Raw genomic sequence first — 14226 nt, forward strand, 5'->3', positions numbered from 1 at the left:
TAAAATCGCGCCTTTGGTCTCGGCTTAGACTTTAGAGGTCGCCTGCGTGTCTTTGCTCTTCTTCCATGCTTTTTTCGCTTTTTCCTTCATTTTTTGCCATTTTCCGCCATCTCGACTTGGGGTTAACAAAGGAGAAGAAAGAAAGACTGAGCAAAGAAGAGCGAGCCAAGATGAAGAAGGCTCAAAGAGAGTCAAGAAGGGTGGAGGAGGAACGAAGGAAAAAAGAAGAGGAAGAACTCGAAAAAATTAGAGAAGAATCAAAGAGGACAGAAGAAGAGAGGCAAAGAAGGGTAGAGGAGGAAGCCGAAGAATTAAGAATGAAAGAACTTGCTGAGTTTGTAGATCTGTCGAAGAAACCCATGGGGGAGGAGAGATCAATCCTTTGAGTCCCCGCCACGAAGCTAAAGCAAGTGACAGTGTTGTGGAAACCGCCCCAGTAGTTGTAGGCAAGGACAAGTCCCTGCTGCATCCCCTGCCTTCCTCCTTTCTGCCAGTACCAACTGACACCACAACCACAACCACCCTACAACCCACGCCCTCTCTAGACACAGCCCAATTGATGAACATGATGCAGCTACTTGTCAATAAAGTGGCTGAAATTGTACCCAAAAGCCGGAGCAAAAAGGCCCGCTGCCACAGATGCTGAGTCTAGGCAAGATCCAAAATGACAGAAGCTAGAGGCATCAACCACTACAACCCCTACTCCCATGCCATCTGGTACTGACTATGACGCTTATGTGGCTGAGCTTCTAGCACAATTGGACAAGGCAAAAGAAGATAAGAAGATAGCCCTGGTGGAGTTAGAGAAAGAAAAGGAAACTTCGGCAGCCTTAAGGCTAGAAGTTTCAACAGCAGAAGCACAAAGGCTGCAGAATGAAGCAGAACAACTGCAAGATGCATTGGAGATTACCAAGGGAGACATAGAGGCCCTCGTGGCCATGGCCTTCACCCAAAGAAGATTGCACTTCGCAGAGATCCAAAGTCACGAGCAACTTGTGTAAGAAAAGTCAGAGCTATTTGTTGAGGCAGAAAAAAGGTTTCAGCATTGCAAATCAAGCAAAAGAAATTGTTGAAGAACAGCTGGCTTGAAAATCTAGGGAAAGGAACCAACTCTAGTTCTTAACAAAAGAGTAGTAGCAGGTTGTGACAACCTTGGCAAGTGAGCTGGAGGAGGGAAGAAAGAAGATGGACAAGAGAGCCAATAAGTCGGAAAGAAACAATTTTGAAAGAGTTAGGGATTTAACATAACGCTTGGCGATGGCTGAGTGCGAGAGAGTGCTTGCGGAGTCCAAGGCAGAAGCTGCTGATGTATGTGCCAACACACAAAGGCAAGCCTTCCTTAGCACAGTACTACACGTCACCCTAGGCGGAGGGCAATGATTCAATGGAGAAGGTAAGAAGGAAGCTAGAACTGACCACCCGAGCACTAAAGTATGGACTTCAAGAACAGGAGCTTCCAACATGCATAGGAATCACAAAAGAGCAGCAATTTCACTACCTATGCCGTGCCGGCCTCTCCACTGTTGAGCTTAAGGAACTTGGGTTTGAAGAGCATGAGCAGCAGCAGCCACCACCACCACCACAAGTAGTTCCATCAGTTGTCGAGCAGAATGTCAAAGAGGGTCCAAACTTTGAGCAGGATGGTGAAGAAGAGCAACAAAGAATGCCCAGTCCACCTCTACCAAACCTCTCGCCTGAAGAGCCCGAAGATGTCCATATGCCTGAGCGCATTGTGGCAGCCAGAAGAAGAAGAAGACAAGAACTAGCAGAGGAAGCCCAACGCAGAGCATGATCACTGCCAATACAATTCCTTGAAGAGCTTGTGCCACTACGGGGGGATCCCCATCCTATCGATTAGCCTTAGGAATTGGTCATATGGCATTAACAGGAGTTCCAGACGAGGCTGTTTGAACTTTCATTTGCTTATCCACACTCTCTGGACTGTGCTTTGCCTCTAGGTATTCTAGCCAAGATCAAGGATCTAGCTAATGATCTTGCAAACATGTGGATAGAGGAAAGAAGCCTCATAATAGCCAGATGCACAACCGAAGTGGCGGAGGAGGATTTCGGATACCAATTTTGATGCCTGGACCGCCTTCTGCAGCTCACTCCCTGAAGAATGCAATGACCCCATCTACATGCCCTACCCCTGTAGGCATGGAGTTGACTATGATCGAAATATTCATGGGGATTTTGACTTTCCTAAGATATATAATGTTAATGCCCGGAGCCCCGAGGAATGCCTAGTCTTTAGGTTAGAGGATCTCCTCTCATCTATCAACCGCTTCCTCGCATATTTTTCTTCTTGCCCAAATCTATCCTTCTTAACTACCTATAATTATCTTAGGCTTATCAAGTTCCTATTAATGCAGAGACCCATAGCCGAGGAAGCCCACCTCCCTCCACTCTTTTTTGATATCAACCTAGGGATAGATAGTAGAGCCATGACTAGACTAATGATGAGGGCAACCCTGCTTTCCTCCTTTTGCCTAGAAATCTTAGAGGATATGAGTGATACCTGCTTTACGAGGTGCAATCATCCTTTCTTGTCATCCACACCTCTGAAGGCCCGGGCCGGTATTAAAGAATATCTACAAAGTTGTGCATTCATATTCCAATGCTTCCTATCGCCTCGTAATCCAGCTGAAGGTGATAGGCATTATCCAGGACATCTTCCTTGTATGCAATTCTTCAAAAAAGAAAAAAGAAAGAAAAAAGAAAAAAGCACGAGGGCTCACTTCACTCACTACACCTAGGGTTTACACCTAGCCCCTCCCTCACTTCACGCTTAGGGCACATCAAGGGTAGGACTTCCAGACCTATCACCCAAAGTTTTGCATTGCACCTCCAACACTACACAAATTGGGTCCTCAAGTGTGGGACATTACCAAGGGCTTACCCAAGGTTAGACCCATCTCCCAGTTCCATTACATATGTACTTACACCACACCATGAGACAGACACACCCCTTAGGGAGTGCACAACTTTCTCTTGTAGGCTATGATCGTAACTCAGTGAATGGATACCCAGCTAAAGAAGACCATCCACGACATCCACTGATGACTAGAAATTTTTCCATGAGTCGGACAGGACACCACTACAGCAGCTTCAGGAGCTTTTGCGTACTTCGATGGTTGGATGGACCAACATGCTTGATGTAGCCAACCATCTGCCTGTTGATGGCTACCATGATTGAACCAAATCAAGCAGAAGGAAAACTCAGTGATGGACCCACCATTGGCATAGATTTTGGAACTTCATATTCTCCAAATGATTAGAGATGCCCATGCAAAACCTTTATCAGCCATCGCAGAATGGGAGCTACAACTGTGTGAGAAATGCCGAGCATCTTCATGAAGTCTAAAGCACACCGGAATCTCTTCGGGTCATCGTTAATCAAACTCCATCACCTCTTATTCACAACATCACCTTTTGATTGTGGTCATCTACCCACCAGTTCCACTTAGCAACAACCCCAACTACCCCACTACTCCCCACCACAACGCCACTACTTCCTACATAGCAAAGATTCTTCATGGGATAGTATAGAAAAAAAAGATGTGCATCTTGCCCCGAAGGATCTCGAGCCCTTGACTTCCAGAAGAGTGGAGTAGGGTTACGGACCCTACTCCCTTTCGTGTTCAAACCCAAAGAGGTATTAGATAACATTTGCACAACTAGGATTTAGGGTTTTTTGGAAACTATGGGTGTATGATATAGAATTAGTATCTCAAAGAATTTGGGATATCAAAGTAAAAGAGTCCCAATTGATTGTGTCAAGACATTAGTATAGTGCTACTAGCAAAACTATCCCCTATTCTAATGTATAGTAGGAGTGGGGCTGGCACTCAGCTAGGAGGGGGGTAATATTTACTGCAGTACAGAGGAGTGAGAAAATGGAGCAAAGGAGCGGGAAAATGGAAAAAGGAGATAACCGAAAGAGCACAAGACAAAGGAAGGAAAAGGCATCCCAGATGGAAGTCAGACCCTGAAAAATTTGAATGACGACCTCTCCAGAAGGCCTCAATGTCGCCTCGAGAAAAGAAAAGAGTAAAAGCGCACCATGAATTGTGAAAGCGCTCTTGAATCCTTCTAAAAGAGTGCCAAGCTCACTCCTGTGCAAATTGTATGCACTAGTTAGGAATGGGATAAGTTAGAATGGTGGGAAATAGGAAAAGAGAGCCTAGGCTAATGGCTGGCCATGTAAAAAGTGGGGATGACCGCCCAAAAAGTAGGGCATGTATATAAAGTTCAAAAGTGAATGAGAAGATCATTCTTGTGTGTGGCCAAAGCTTCTTCTTCTTCTTCTCTTGTTTCTTGCCTTCTTGCTTGTGCTTGAGTGAGGGATTGAGGGAGTGTGAGAGAGTGAGGGAGTGAGTGTGTGAGAGTGAGGGATCGTGGAGAAGAAGCTCCCCATCTTCTCTCTTCATCTTCTCTTCTTCTCTTCTCTTCTCTTTTCTCACGCGGCTATGGAGGATGGAGCTTGATGGAGAGGGCTTGAGGTTGCTTGAGCTTGTCACAAGGATCGTGGAGCTATTGGAGTGCAAGAGAGAGGAGGGGACTCGATCGAGCATCAAGGTAAGCTCACTACACCCGTAAGGTAGGCATTGCACGTCGGCTATGTGAGAGGTAGCCATGGCCGCTCGGCTTAAAACGCTTGATTAATAAGCAGTCCGTAGGTCTCGGGGTAGAGCTCCGTAGCTCCCCTTCAGGAGTCGTGGGGCATATTGACTCTTATTAAGCAAGACATGTAGAAAGAAGGAAGTCCACCTTTGGTGATGTCTTCATCTTTGATGGAGGTGTTGTTTCTTGGATGTCCAAGGTACATAATTGTATGGTCCTATCTACGACTAAGGCTGAGTATGTTGCAGTCGATTGAGGCTTGCAAGGAGGCTCTCTGGTTAGGCCATTTGGCGGTAGACTTGGGTATTATTGATGTAGTCCCTACATTGCATTTGGATTCTATGAGTGCTATCTAGTTAGCCAAGAATCCGATCTTCCATCTAAAGATGAAACACATTGAGGTATTCTATCACTTTATCAGAGAGCTCATTGAGGACAAGTATGTTGACCTTGTCATTATAAGAGCTCAACTAACCAAAATCTTGTAGATCTACTCATGAAAAGACTCTTAGCTGAGCGTTTTGTCTTTCTTAGGAAGATGATAGGTGTTGGATGGGATGATATCTTTCCTCGTGTTATTGTACTTATGTATATTTGTACTTTGTCACTTTTTTCTTTGTTCTCTTCTCACTAGGGGCACATTTGCCTTTTAGCAGGAGGTTGTTAAGAGTAAAGCTATGATGCTAGACGGCATATTCCATAGTGGATTCCGTAAGGTTTTGCAGTGGATTTCGTAAAACTATATTTATTTGTCGGGGCTCATACACAAGGTGGATTCCTTGTGCGAAAAGTTGACGGGGAAGCCTATCCTTTTCAGACATCACATTAATTTAATGTGCAAGTGGGTGATTCCATAATGGGTGATTCTGTGAAATACATATTTAAATTAATGGATGTTTATGAGTTTAGAGTGCACACTCGTATTAAATTAAGGTTAGGACAGAGTTCCAACCTATTTATTTATTTTGTAGCTGAAGACTATTAAGTATTCACTTTTATCGATTTAATTTTATTATTTTCTAACAATTGTGAATGCTTCAGTTGATGTGTAGAGTAGGCGGTGTTGGCGTTGGGAAGAACTGGGCGATAGCGTGTATTCAAGTTACTTAGAAGAAATTATCATTTTTGATGGGGGCGCATCTTATCATTAAAGGCATGGTGCTAATATTTATTTAGGCATACTTATTTATTGAAGTGTTTGACATATATCTATTATTTTGTATACACATGGATGCACAGTTTAAATATTCATTATTGGACATTGTATTTGGGCACTGCCGTACTCTTTTGCTCCCAACCGCTTTATTCTTTATTTGGACAAAAGCAAACACAAAAGCTAAAGCATGCTAATTGTAAAACTGGGCTATTTTTTAGCTTTGAGATGAATAAATTTATAAATACATGCTTTGTGGAGCGCTCACACAAGGCATGGTAGGAGATTGTACCCAATTGGTCTGTTTGCCTCATGTCGTGCAAGTATATTCTCTTGATTTTTAAGCTTAAAGTAGAGTTCTTTGTTCTTGGAGACCTTCCGGCACTCACTACGTACGCATACAACATCCGATTTGTGCACCACTAACTCTCAAACACTCAGACTCGAGCCACTTTTTGGGCCTTGGACAGCCTGACTCGGGCACTTAGACAAGCACCCCTCATTTGAGTAAAGTGGGGCAACCTTGGCAGCATCATGGCTAGCTAGGCTCAGAGTCACCCCAAATACCAGGAACTAAACAAAGATACCCACAGTTTCCAAGTAACTTGATAAATATCAACCAAGCAATGACCCCTAAAGCTTCATCGAGTAGTTTGAGCAGGTGTGCAAGGCTAACAACCTCATGGATCTTGCTCAATAGGCATAAGGTTTCGTTCTTTGCTTAGGAGACAAGGGATGGAATCAGTTTACTAGTCTAGACAATACCAAACACAATAATTTCAGCACTCTAAAGGATCTCTTCATCAAGAGATTCTTAGAGGTAGGATACTTTGTCAACCTCATTGTTAAGCTGATGAATGTTAGCCAAAAAGACAAAGAGGATATACGAGACTACATCACTCACATGAGGAATCTCTACAAGAGGATGCCTACAGTAGCAACCAAGTGACCTAATGAGAGAGCGATATCCACTTTATTTATCAATGGGATCCACAATGAAGAACTCTATAAGGCCTTAGTGAGCAACTCAAACCTGCAAAGGGATGTGTTGGCAAGAGTCTTTTGAGGAGACTATACAAGTGGATGACTTACTTAGGGAGATAAGCTCTAGGGCTATGCATCAAGAGAATAACATGTTTAGAAATGCTGAGAGAACCACAACACTTAGTGCGAATGATCAACCACACTAGTGATCAAGATAAAGGAAAGAATGTCAACCAGACCCAAGCAGTATTTGTGACTAGACTATAAGAGTCATTGATAAGGCCAATGCAACCTCACATGTAGTGTGTGCATTGTGGAGGGAACCATGTGCCATGTGAGTGTCCTGATCCTAGGTCCCAACCTTGTGCCACAATTGGGGAAGATTCGTGCATGACCCTATATGCACTACTTTGCTAATGGCCAAGACGGTTGCCATACTAGTAACCCTATGCTCAACCACACTATCTAGGAGTTAGGTAGCCTAACTTTGGAAGAGGAGACCCTTTGGCTCTACTCGCACCTCTAGTGATTCAAAGCCAGTCACTCCAAGGATCGACATCAACCCAATAGGAATTGCTAGACTACCAGGACCTATAGTAATCCATCTACCAAGCAATGTTCCAGTGCACTTTGTAGAGGAACCACTGGAGGAAGACTCATACGTGAACCCTTATTTCTTGTATGATGAGGAGGGTAATCCTATATTGATGGACTTTAGGACTATGCCGATCATGGCTTTAGGCAGAGGGAGAGGTAGAGGCCTAGGAAGAGGTCAAAACCATGAGCCCATAGCATGTTGGATGTGTAGCCATCCAAGGCATATTTCATCCCATTGCCTTGAAAAAGAGCAAGCAAATAGAGAGAAGGCCAACTTGAGGAGTCTCAAAGGTAGAGTTAAACACCTATTCACCAATTTCCCTAGGCAAAAACCCTCTAGTAGTTCGGCAATTATACCATCTGTACTGTTTGAAGTCTTTTGTGTTGAGTCACCTAACAACACTGCTACACCCATCCCCATAAATATTATGACACGAGCCCAAATGAAACATGCCGGTATTTCATTACTTGGACTTAGCAACCTAGATGCACCCTCTATAGGGAAGAAGATCCGACGAATGAAAAAAAAGAGGATGGATGCAAAAATAACACTCAAAACAGATAATGCGACTACTTTAACCAAGGGAAAGTAGGTTACTGATTCAAAAACAGAAACATCTGCTCCTAAGACAAGGGAGAAGGGAAGTGCTAAGGTTGGAGAGTAGCCTGACCCCTACTAGCAACTAAAGATTGTGGACAAGGTCAAAGAATGGATAAAAGAAGCACAAGCTCACTTGCGAGGACGAGATTAATGAACTCTCAACCATGAGCCCACTAGTTTCTCCCATGTGCTTGAGAGCAGGAGAGGCACATCACCACATACACAGCCACATAGGCAGAACATGGACACCACGAATAGACAAACTACCAAGACCATTGACAAGAAGCGCAAGAAGCAGAGGAAATAAAGACAATTGGCAATTTTCTCACTACACTTATATCAACTCCTCCTATAACATTGCCACTGGGAGAATTGCTTAGGCAAAATCCTGCATTTTGGCAAGTATTGAAGCAATGGATAGAACAAACCGATAGACATGAGTTACAAGACTTGCCTAACCATGATGCTGTGATGCACGTACTAAGCCCAACATTGAATCCAATGTGTAAGTCCCCATAAGTGAATGTCTTTTAGGAAGGCACTAAGATGCACATAGTCTTATATGTTATTACTCTAAGAAATACAATGCAAAAGGGGATAGTAGACACTGGAGCAGGAGTTAGTGTGCTTACCCATGCAATCCTACAAGCTTGGGGAAAGCCATCAGTAGGAACTACATGGTTCAATGTCATTCTAGCAAATGGGATGAAGGTTAGACCCTTCAAAGTCTTGAAGGACTAGCCTTTAAAGATAGTAAGAGTTCAATTCTCCATGAACTTCATAGGTCATGAAGGGTGTGGATCATGATATCTTACTAGGCAAACCTTGGATGTGTTGAGATAGTAAGAGTTCAATTCTCCATGAACTTCATAGGTCATGAAGGGTGTGGATCATGATATCTTACTAGGCAAACCTTGGATGTGTTGAGATAGTCAAGCTCCCGTCACTCATCTACTACTTATCGACATGATAGCCTAATGTGTGTAACTATCAATCATGTGTGTGTTCTTAACTTAACCATGGTTAGTTAGTCGGTGGTTAGTCAATGTGGTCACTTAGACCTAGTTCATGTTGTGTGCTATTTGAGTTAGAAGAGCAACATGAATAAGGGAGAAAAATGAGAGTAGTCAGCTCTTTGTTGCCTCTAACCCTCTCCCATTCTTCTAACATGGTATAAGATCTAGAGAGCTCGACATTGCAGTGAGAGAAGCTAGACAACTAGAGGTGGAATTAACCTGCATCATTAACTTCAGAATTGCCATTGCATCAGTTTGGAAAGGCATGCACTTGTTATGTGGCTTGCTTAAGGCTTATTGAGGCATTCAAGATGGACCTATTGGCATGTATTGGAGCTTTTGGATGGCTCATTATGACCAACATTGGCATTAGCATATCAGTGTGATACTCTCATATCTGCACTTGTAATCTTTGTCACGTGGGGGCTGATGAACCGTAGTCAAGAAGGCAAGCATCTTGTGTTTTGTTTTTTGGTGGGGACTTAGCCGACATTATGGAGCTTATCAAGCACTCTTCAGTGCTCAATGGAGTGCTCACAATGTACATGAGAAGTTGCACCTGATCAACCATCTTGAAATCAACATGAACTACAGATGAATTATGCTTACATCTGCATGAAATCGTCAGGAGTTTTCAGCCATCAAATGATTGGCATTGGCATACTCAAACATCAATGGATGTTTGGCAAAGAGCATAGTATCAATATTACATATGTGAGCATCTTGAGAGTGAAAGGAAGTGCATTTATTGAATGTATATGACAGGCAAGGTGTTGTCATAAAGCTTGTGACAGCTTGTACTTGATAATTTGGGCTCACTAAAGCTTGAGTTATTGGCCATTAATGCTTGGATGATGCCACACAATTGTGGGATGGTTTATGAATGGTTAAGAGCTATAAATGCTCAAAGTTTGGACATATTTACTGCTAGTCATAACAAAAAATTGGTTGAAAATTGTCCATTATGGTCATTGAAAACTGAGTAAGAATTGATGCTTGAATGTTGACCCCCGAATGTATTGGCATATGCCTACTATGCTTGGAGACGCTTTTTGAGCTAAGAATACTCTTATTTGTGTAGAGTTAATGTTGATGGTTACAAAATGTTGCTATCATTGCATTTTATGTATACCCACATGTCTACTATTTATGTAGACAAATGCTATCTACTTGGAATGCCACTACATCTAGATGTCTTTCCACATGTTTGGGGGTGTTCTTTTGACAAATGTGTGAGCTAACACACTAATTTTACTGCAAAGATTTATTGTTATAGGTTCTTGGACTAAAATTGTCATACACAACTGAGTGGTTTGTAGGGAGTCACGCACTTACACGAGGTATATGACAGTCCATTTGTTGAATGTATATGACAGGTAGGGTGTTGTTATAAAGCTCGTGACAGCTTGTACTTGATAATTTGGGCTCACTGCAGCTTGAGTTGTTCTCCATTAATCCTTGGATGATGCCACATGATTGTGGGATGGTTTATGAATGGTTATGATATGTAAATGCTCAAAGTCTGGATAGATTTACTACTAGTTTATGTCAGTGAGGGGGAGAAATGAGGTAGAAAGTAGAGGAAAAGAAACAGTTTCTGATGACATTTCTAGCATGATGTCTCTTGGTATGATGACTTCTTGTTATGATTCGATTGATAGCCTTGATAGAAAACTTGGAATTCCATTTATGTACACTCTAGCTGTTAAGTAGAGCAGGTATGTTCTGCCTCATGAAAGAGGGGAATCAAGCAATGCACCACAATTGAGACACCCATAGAGAGTGAGATACCTAGTTGATCGACTCACATATAGTGGCTGCAAAAGCCTAGGAAACCACATTTGGATGTTCTAAGAAGGATCATGCAACATATCAAGGCAATGGTAGACTATGGGCTATTTTATGAGAAAGATAAGGGCCCAAAGCTCATTGAATACACTGATGTAGACTGGGCAGGATATCTTTATGATCACCAGTCTACAAGTGGCTATGCATTCAGCCTTGGTAGTGGGATGATTAATTGGAGTAGCAAGAAGCAACTGACTATTACACTATCTAATACTAAGCCAGAGTACATAGATGCTGCTTTAGCGGCATCTAAGATTGCATGCTTGCTTAAGTTGATGGCTAATTTGGATATGTAGGTAGCAGCTCCAGTGACATTACATTGTGATAACCTAATTAGTGTACTTCTGGCAACAAATCCTATTTACCATGTCAAAAAAAAGCATATAAAGGTACACTATCATTTTATCCATGAGATGGTACTTGCAAGAAAAGTGGATCTCTTGCATATGAAGACAGATGATCAAGTAACGGATATCTTTACAAAGTCACTTAAGTAAAGATAAGTTCAATTACTTTAGATAGCTACTTGGAGTATAGTACCTCACTTGAGCTTGAGGGGGATTGTTGATATAGTCAAGCTCCTGTCACTCATCTACTACCTACCGACATGATAGCCTGGTGTGTAGAGCTATCGATCATGTGTATATTCTTAGTAAGTTGGTACATGACTTAACCATAGTTAGTTAGTCAGTGGTTAGTCAGTGTGGTCACTTAGACCTAGTTCACATTGTGTGTTATTTCAGTCAGAAGAGTAAGATGAATAATGGAGAAAAATGAGAGTAGTCAGCTCTTTGTTGCACCTATTTCTCTCCCATTCTTCTAACAAGATGAGAAACACCTAATTGATAGAGGATTGGGATAATGGCTTGATATTTTTAGGTAATAGATCAAAAGCAATCCAAGTAGAGATGGACACTTGGAAAACCTCACATGTGGACCTAGATGCCATCTCTACCATACTAAAGGATGACTCAAAGGCCAGAAGAGATTATGGACCTATAATGAAGTATATTCCTTATCTTGAGGATGAGTGCAACTGGATGCATTTGTTGGCAACCATTGATCTGCCATTCTTGCATGAAGAGGATGAATATAGGCAACTTGTAGACTCAACTAGCAAACCCAACAAAGCCACAACTTCTAACCTACCCACAATGCCCCTATGCATGATGGCCAGGAGTTTCATTGGCCGACCAAAACCAATCACCTATCATGTCCCAACTAACAAATTGGAACTCCATAGAATCCTTGAGTACCTATCAAGTGAGCTAGCTAGCAACCCAACTACAAACCTAAATCCCCTCTAGGATCTCATGGAGATTAAGGAGTGAAAATAAACTAAGGTGCATGACTTAAACCTATTATACAATTGGCCTCTCATTACAAGCGAGGAAAAACTTGAGGACAAGAACCTTGAAGACAATGCACAATCGAAGTATGAGGATTTTGATGATAATTATGAAGACTTATGCTCCATCAATGAGAAAAACAAAGAGGAAGTGTGTTGAAATATCAGAGTGGGAGCATGAGAGTGTGCACAAAAGGGAGAGAGAGAGAGCTCAAGTACAAGAAGAAGATCTTGCTTAGTGAGTTGTTCACAAGTACAACTAGTACACTCTTCTCTACATTGAGTGACCTTTAGGCTATTTATATAGCCTCTAGATGGCTAGGGTTAGAGTTTCCCCTTGCCCTCCAGTTCATTCACACCCAATTACCCTTATCCATCCTTGCATACATAGGGTTCACATGCCTATCTCTCAACACCCCCCCTCAATGCTAGAGTGGCATTTGACTACAAGGCATCTTAATGCCTCTTCCTCAACAAAGTGGGATGCCTTTATAAATCAACCTACAAGAGTGCTTATAGGTAGAGGATTTATAGATTTAGAAAAGTCTGGGTTGGAGACAAAGTTAGCCTCCAATGCTTTTGGTACTTTAGGGCTAGTAGGACATTTACTGGGGTAATATGCCATGTCTTCTTACATTTGTTACACTTCATTTTGCTAGGATATTTTTTCCAACATATACTGACAAGATGTCCCTTTTTGTGGTAGAAGGAGCATTTAGTGGATACAGTATGAACCAAGACTTGGTCACAAGCTATTGAAGAGGATGCCTGACTAGTGCTACCTTATTTCTGATTTCGTTTCTCCTCATCTAAACAAGACTAGATGGTGCTTTCCAAAGTTGGATTAGATACAACACACATACTAGTATCTGTTGAGATATCGAGCTCCACTCGTGATATGCCAAGGTGACCGTTGTGCATTTATGTCACCGACTTGTCAGTTGTAGATGCGATTGGTACACCACCCATGAATAATAGCTAGATGACAGCTATCCTTATCTACTCTACTTCGTGGCTCAGTTAGTATGCCACCTTAGTTAGTTGTCTTTGGTTTGAGACCCATATATAGGGTTCTTCTATTTCTTTGTATTAGAGTTCTTTTTGGCTTACACAACTAAGAAGAGGAAAATTGTTTTCAGCCTCCACCTTTGTGTGTATTCCCCCATTGTGCAAGCAAGAAAGCTACAAGTGAGACTCTTTCCTTCTCTCCCACAATCTTGACATGGTATCAGAGCCTTGTTCGTGGTAAGGAGCTCAAGAAAGCAAGCCAAGCTCGCGGTGTTCTGGTAAGAGGAGCAGTGTTGCTTTCATTTTCTGTTTTGGGAGCAGATCTCTACAGCAGGTAGCACAGCCGGAAATTGCAGGAGTGCATTGTCTCAGGTTGAGACGCCTTTCGCAGGGAAGCAAGAGGGCAGAATATGCTGCGGAAAGGGCTTTAGCCCTTGGCGACCCTATTTTTTTTATTTGAGGCCATTTCGGGGCCTGTTTTGGAGGAGGAAGTTTTATGCACTCACTCAGGAAAAGGCCCAGTTTTATGCTGTGCGACCACTGTTCTACAAGTCGGTGAGAAGTTACCACAGAAAATGCATCGTTTGCTTATGTGCAGAGACATTGGGAGTTACAAAATCATCCTTGGTTCCTGTTTATGCAAAATCGTCACTAGGAAGTGACTGTGTGCTCAAATACCACTTTCGCCAGTTTTGCAGATTTGCCCTTGTGAGGGTGAAACTGTGTTTTTTGCAGCGATAGAATTTTTTGCAGTGCTCTGTAATGGCGTCTGATTCTCTTTCACAGATTGTAACTAAAAAGCTTGACAAGAACAACTTCCAAGCATGGAAGTTTAGAATGATGAATTTCCTTATGGGAAAAGGATATTGGGAATTTGTTGCAGGAAATGAAGAAGAACCAGTTCTTCCTGATGTTTCCAATCAACAGCAAATGCAGGCATTCAAAGCATGGCATGAGAGAGCCAGGAAAGTTATGTACTGGCTGTCTATCAGCATTTCAGACTCTATGATTGTGCATATTCAGGATACAAGTACGCCAAAGGAGGCAT

The sequence above is a fragment of the Lygodium microphyllum genome, chromosome 15 (assembly GCF_053477565.2).
Source record: "Lygodium microphyllum isolate KBCC chromosome 15, Lygodium_microphyllum_v1.1.10, whole genome shotgun sequence".
NCBI lineage: Eukaryota > Viridiplantae > Streptophyta > Polypodiopsida > Schizaeales > Lygodiaceae > Lygodium > Lygodium microphyllum.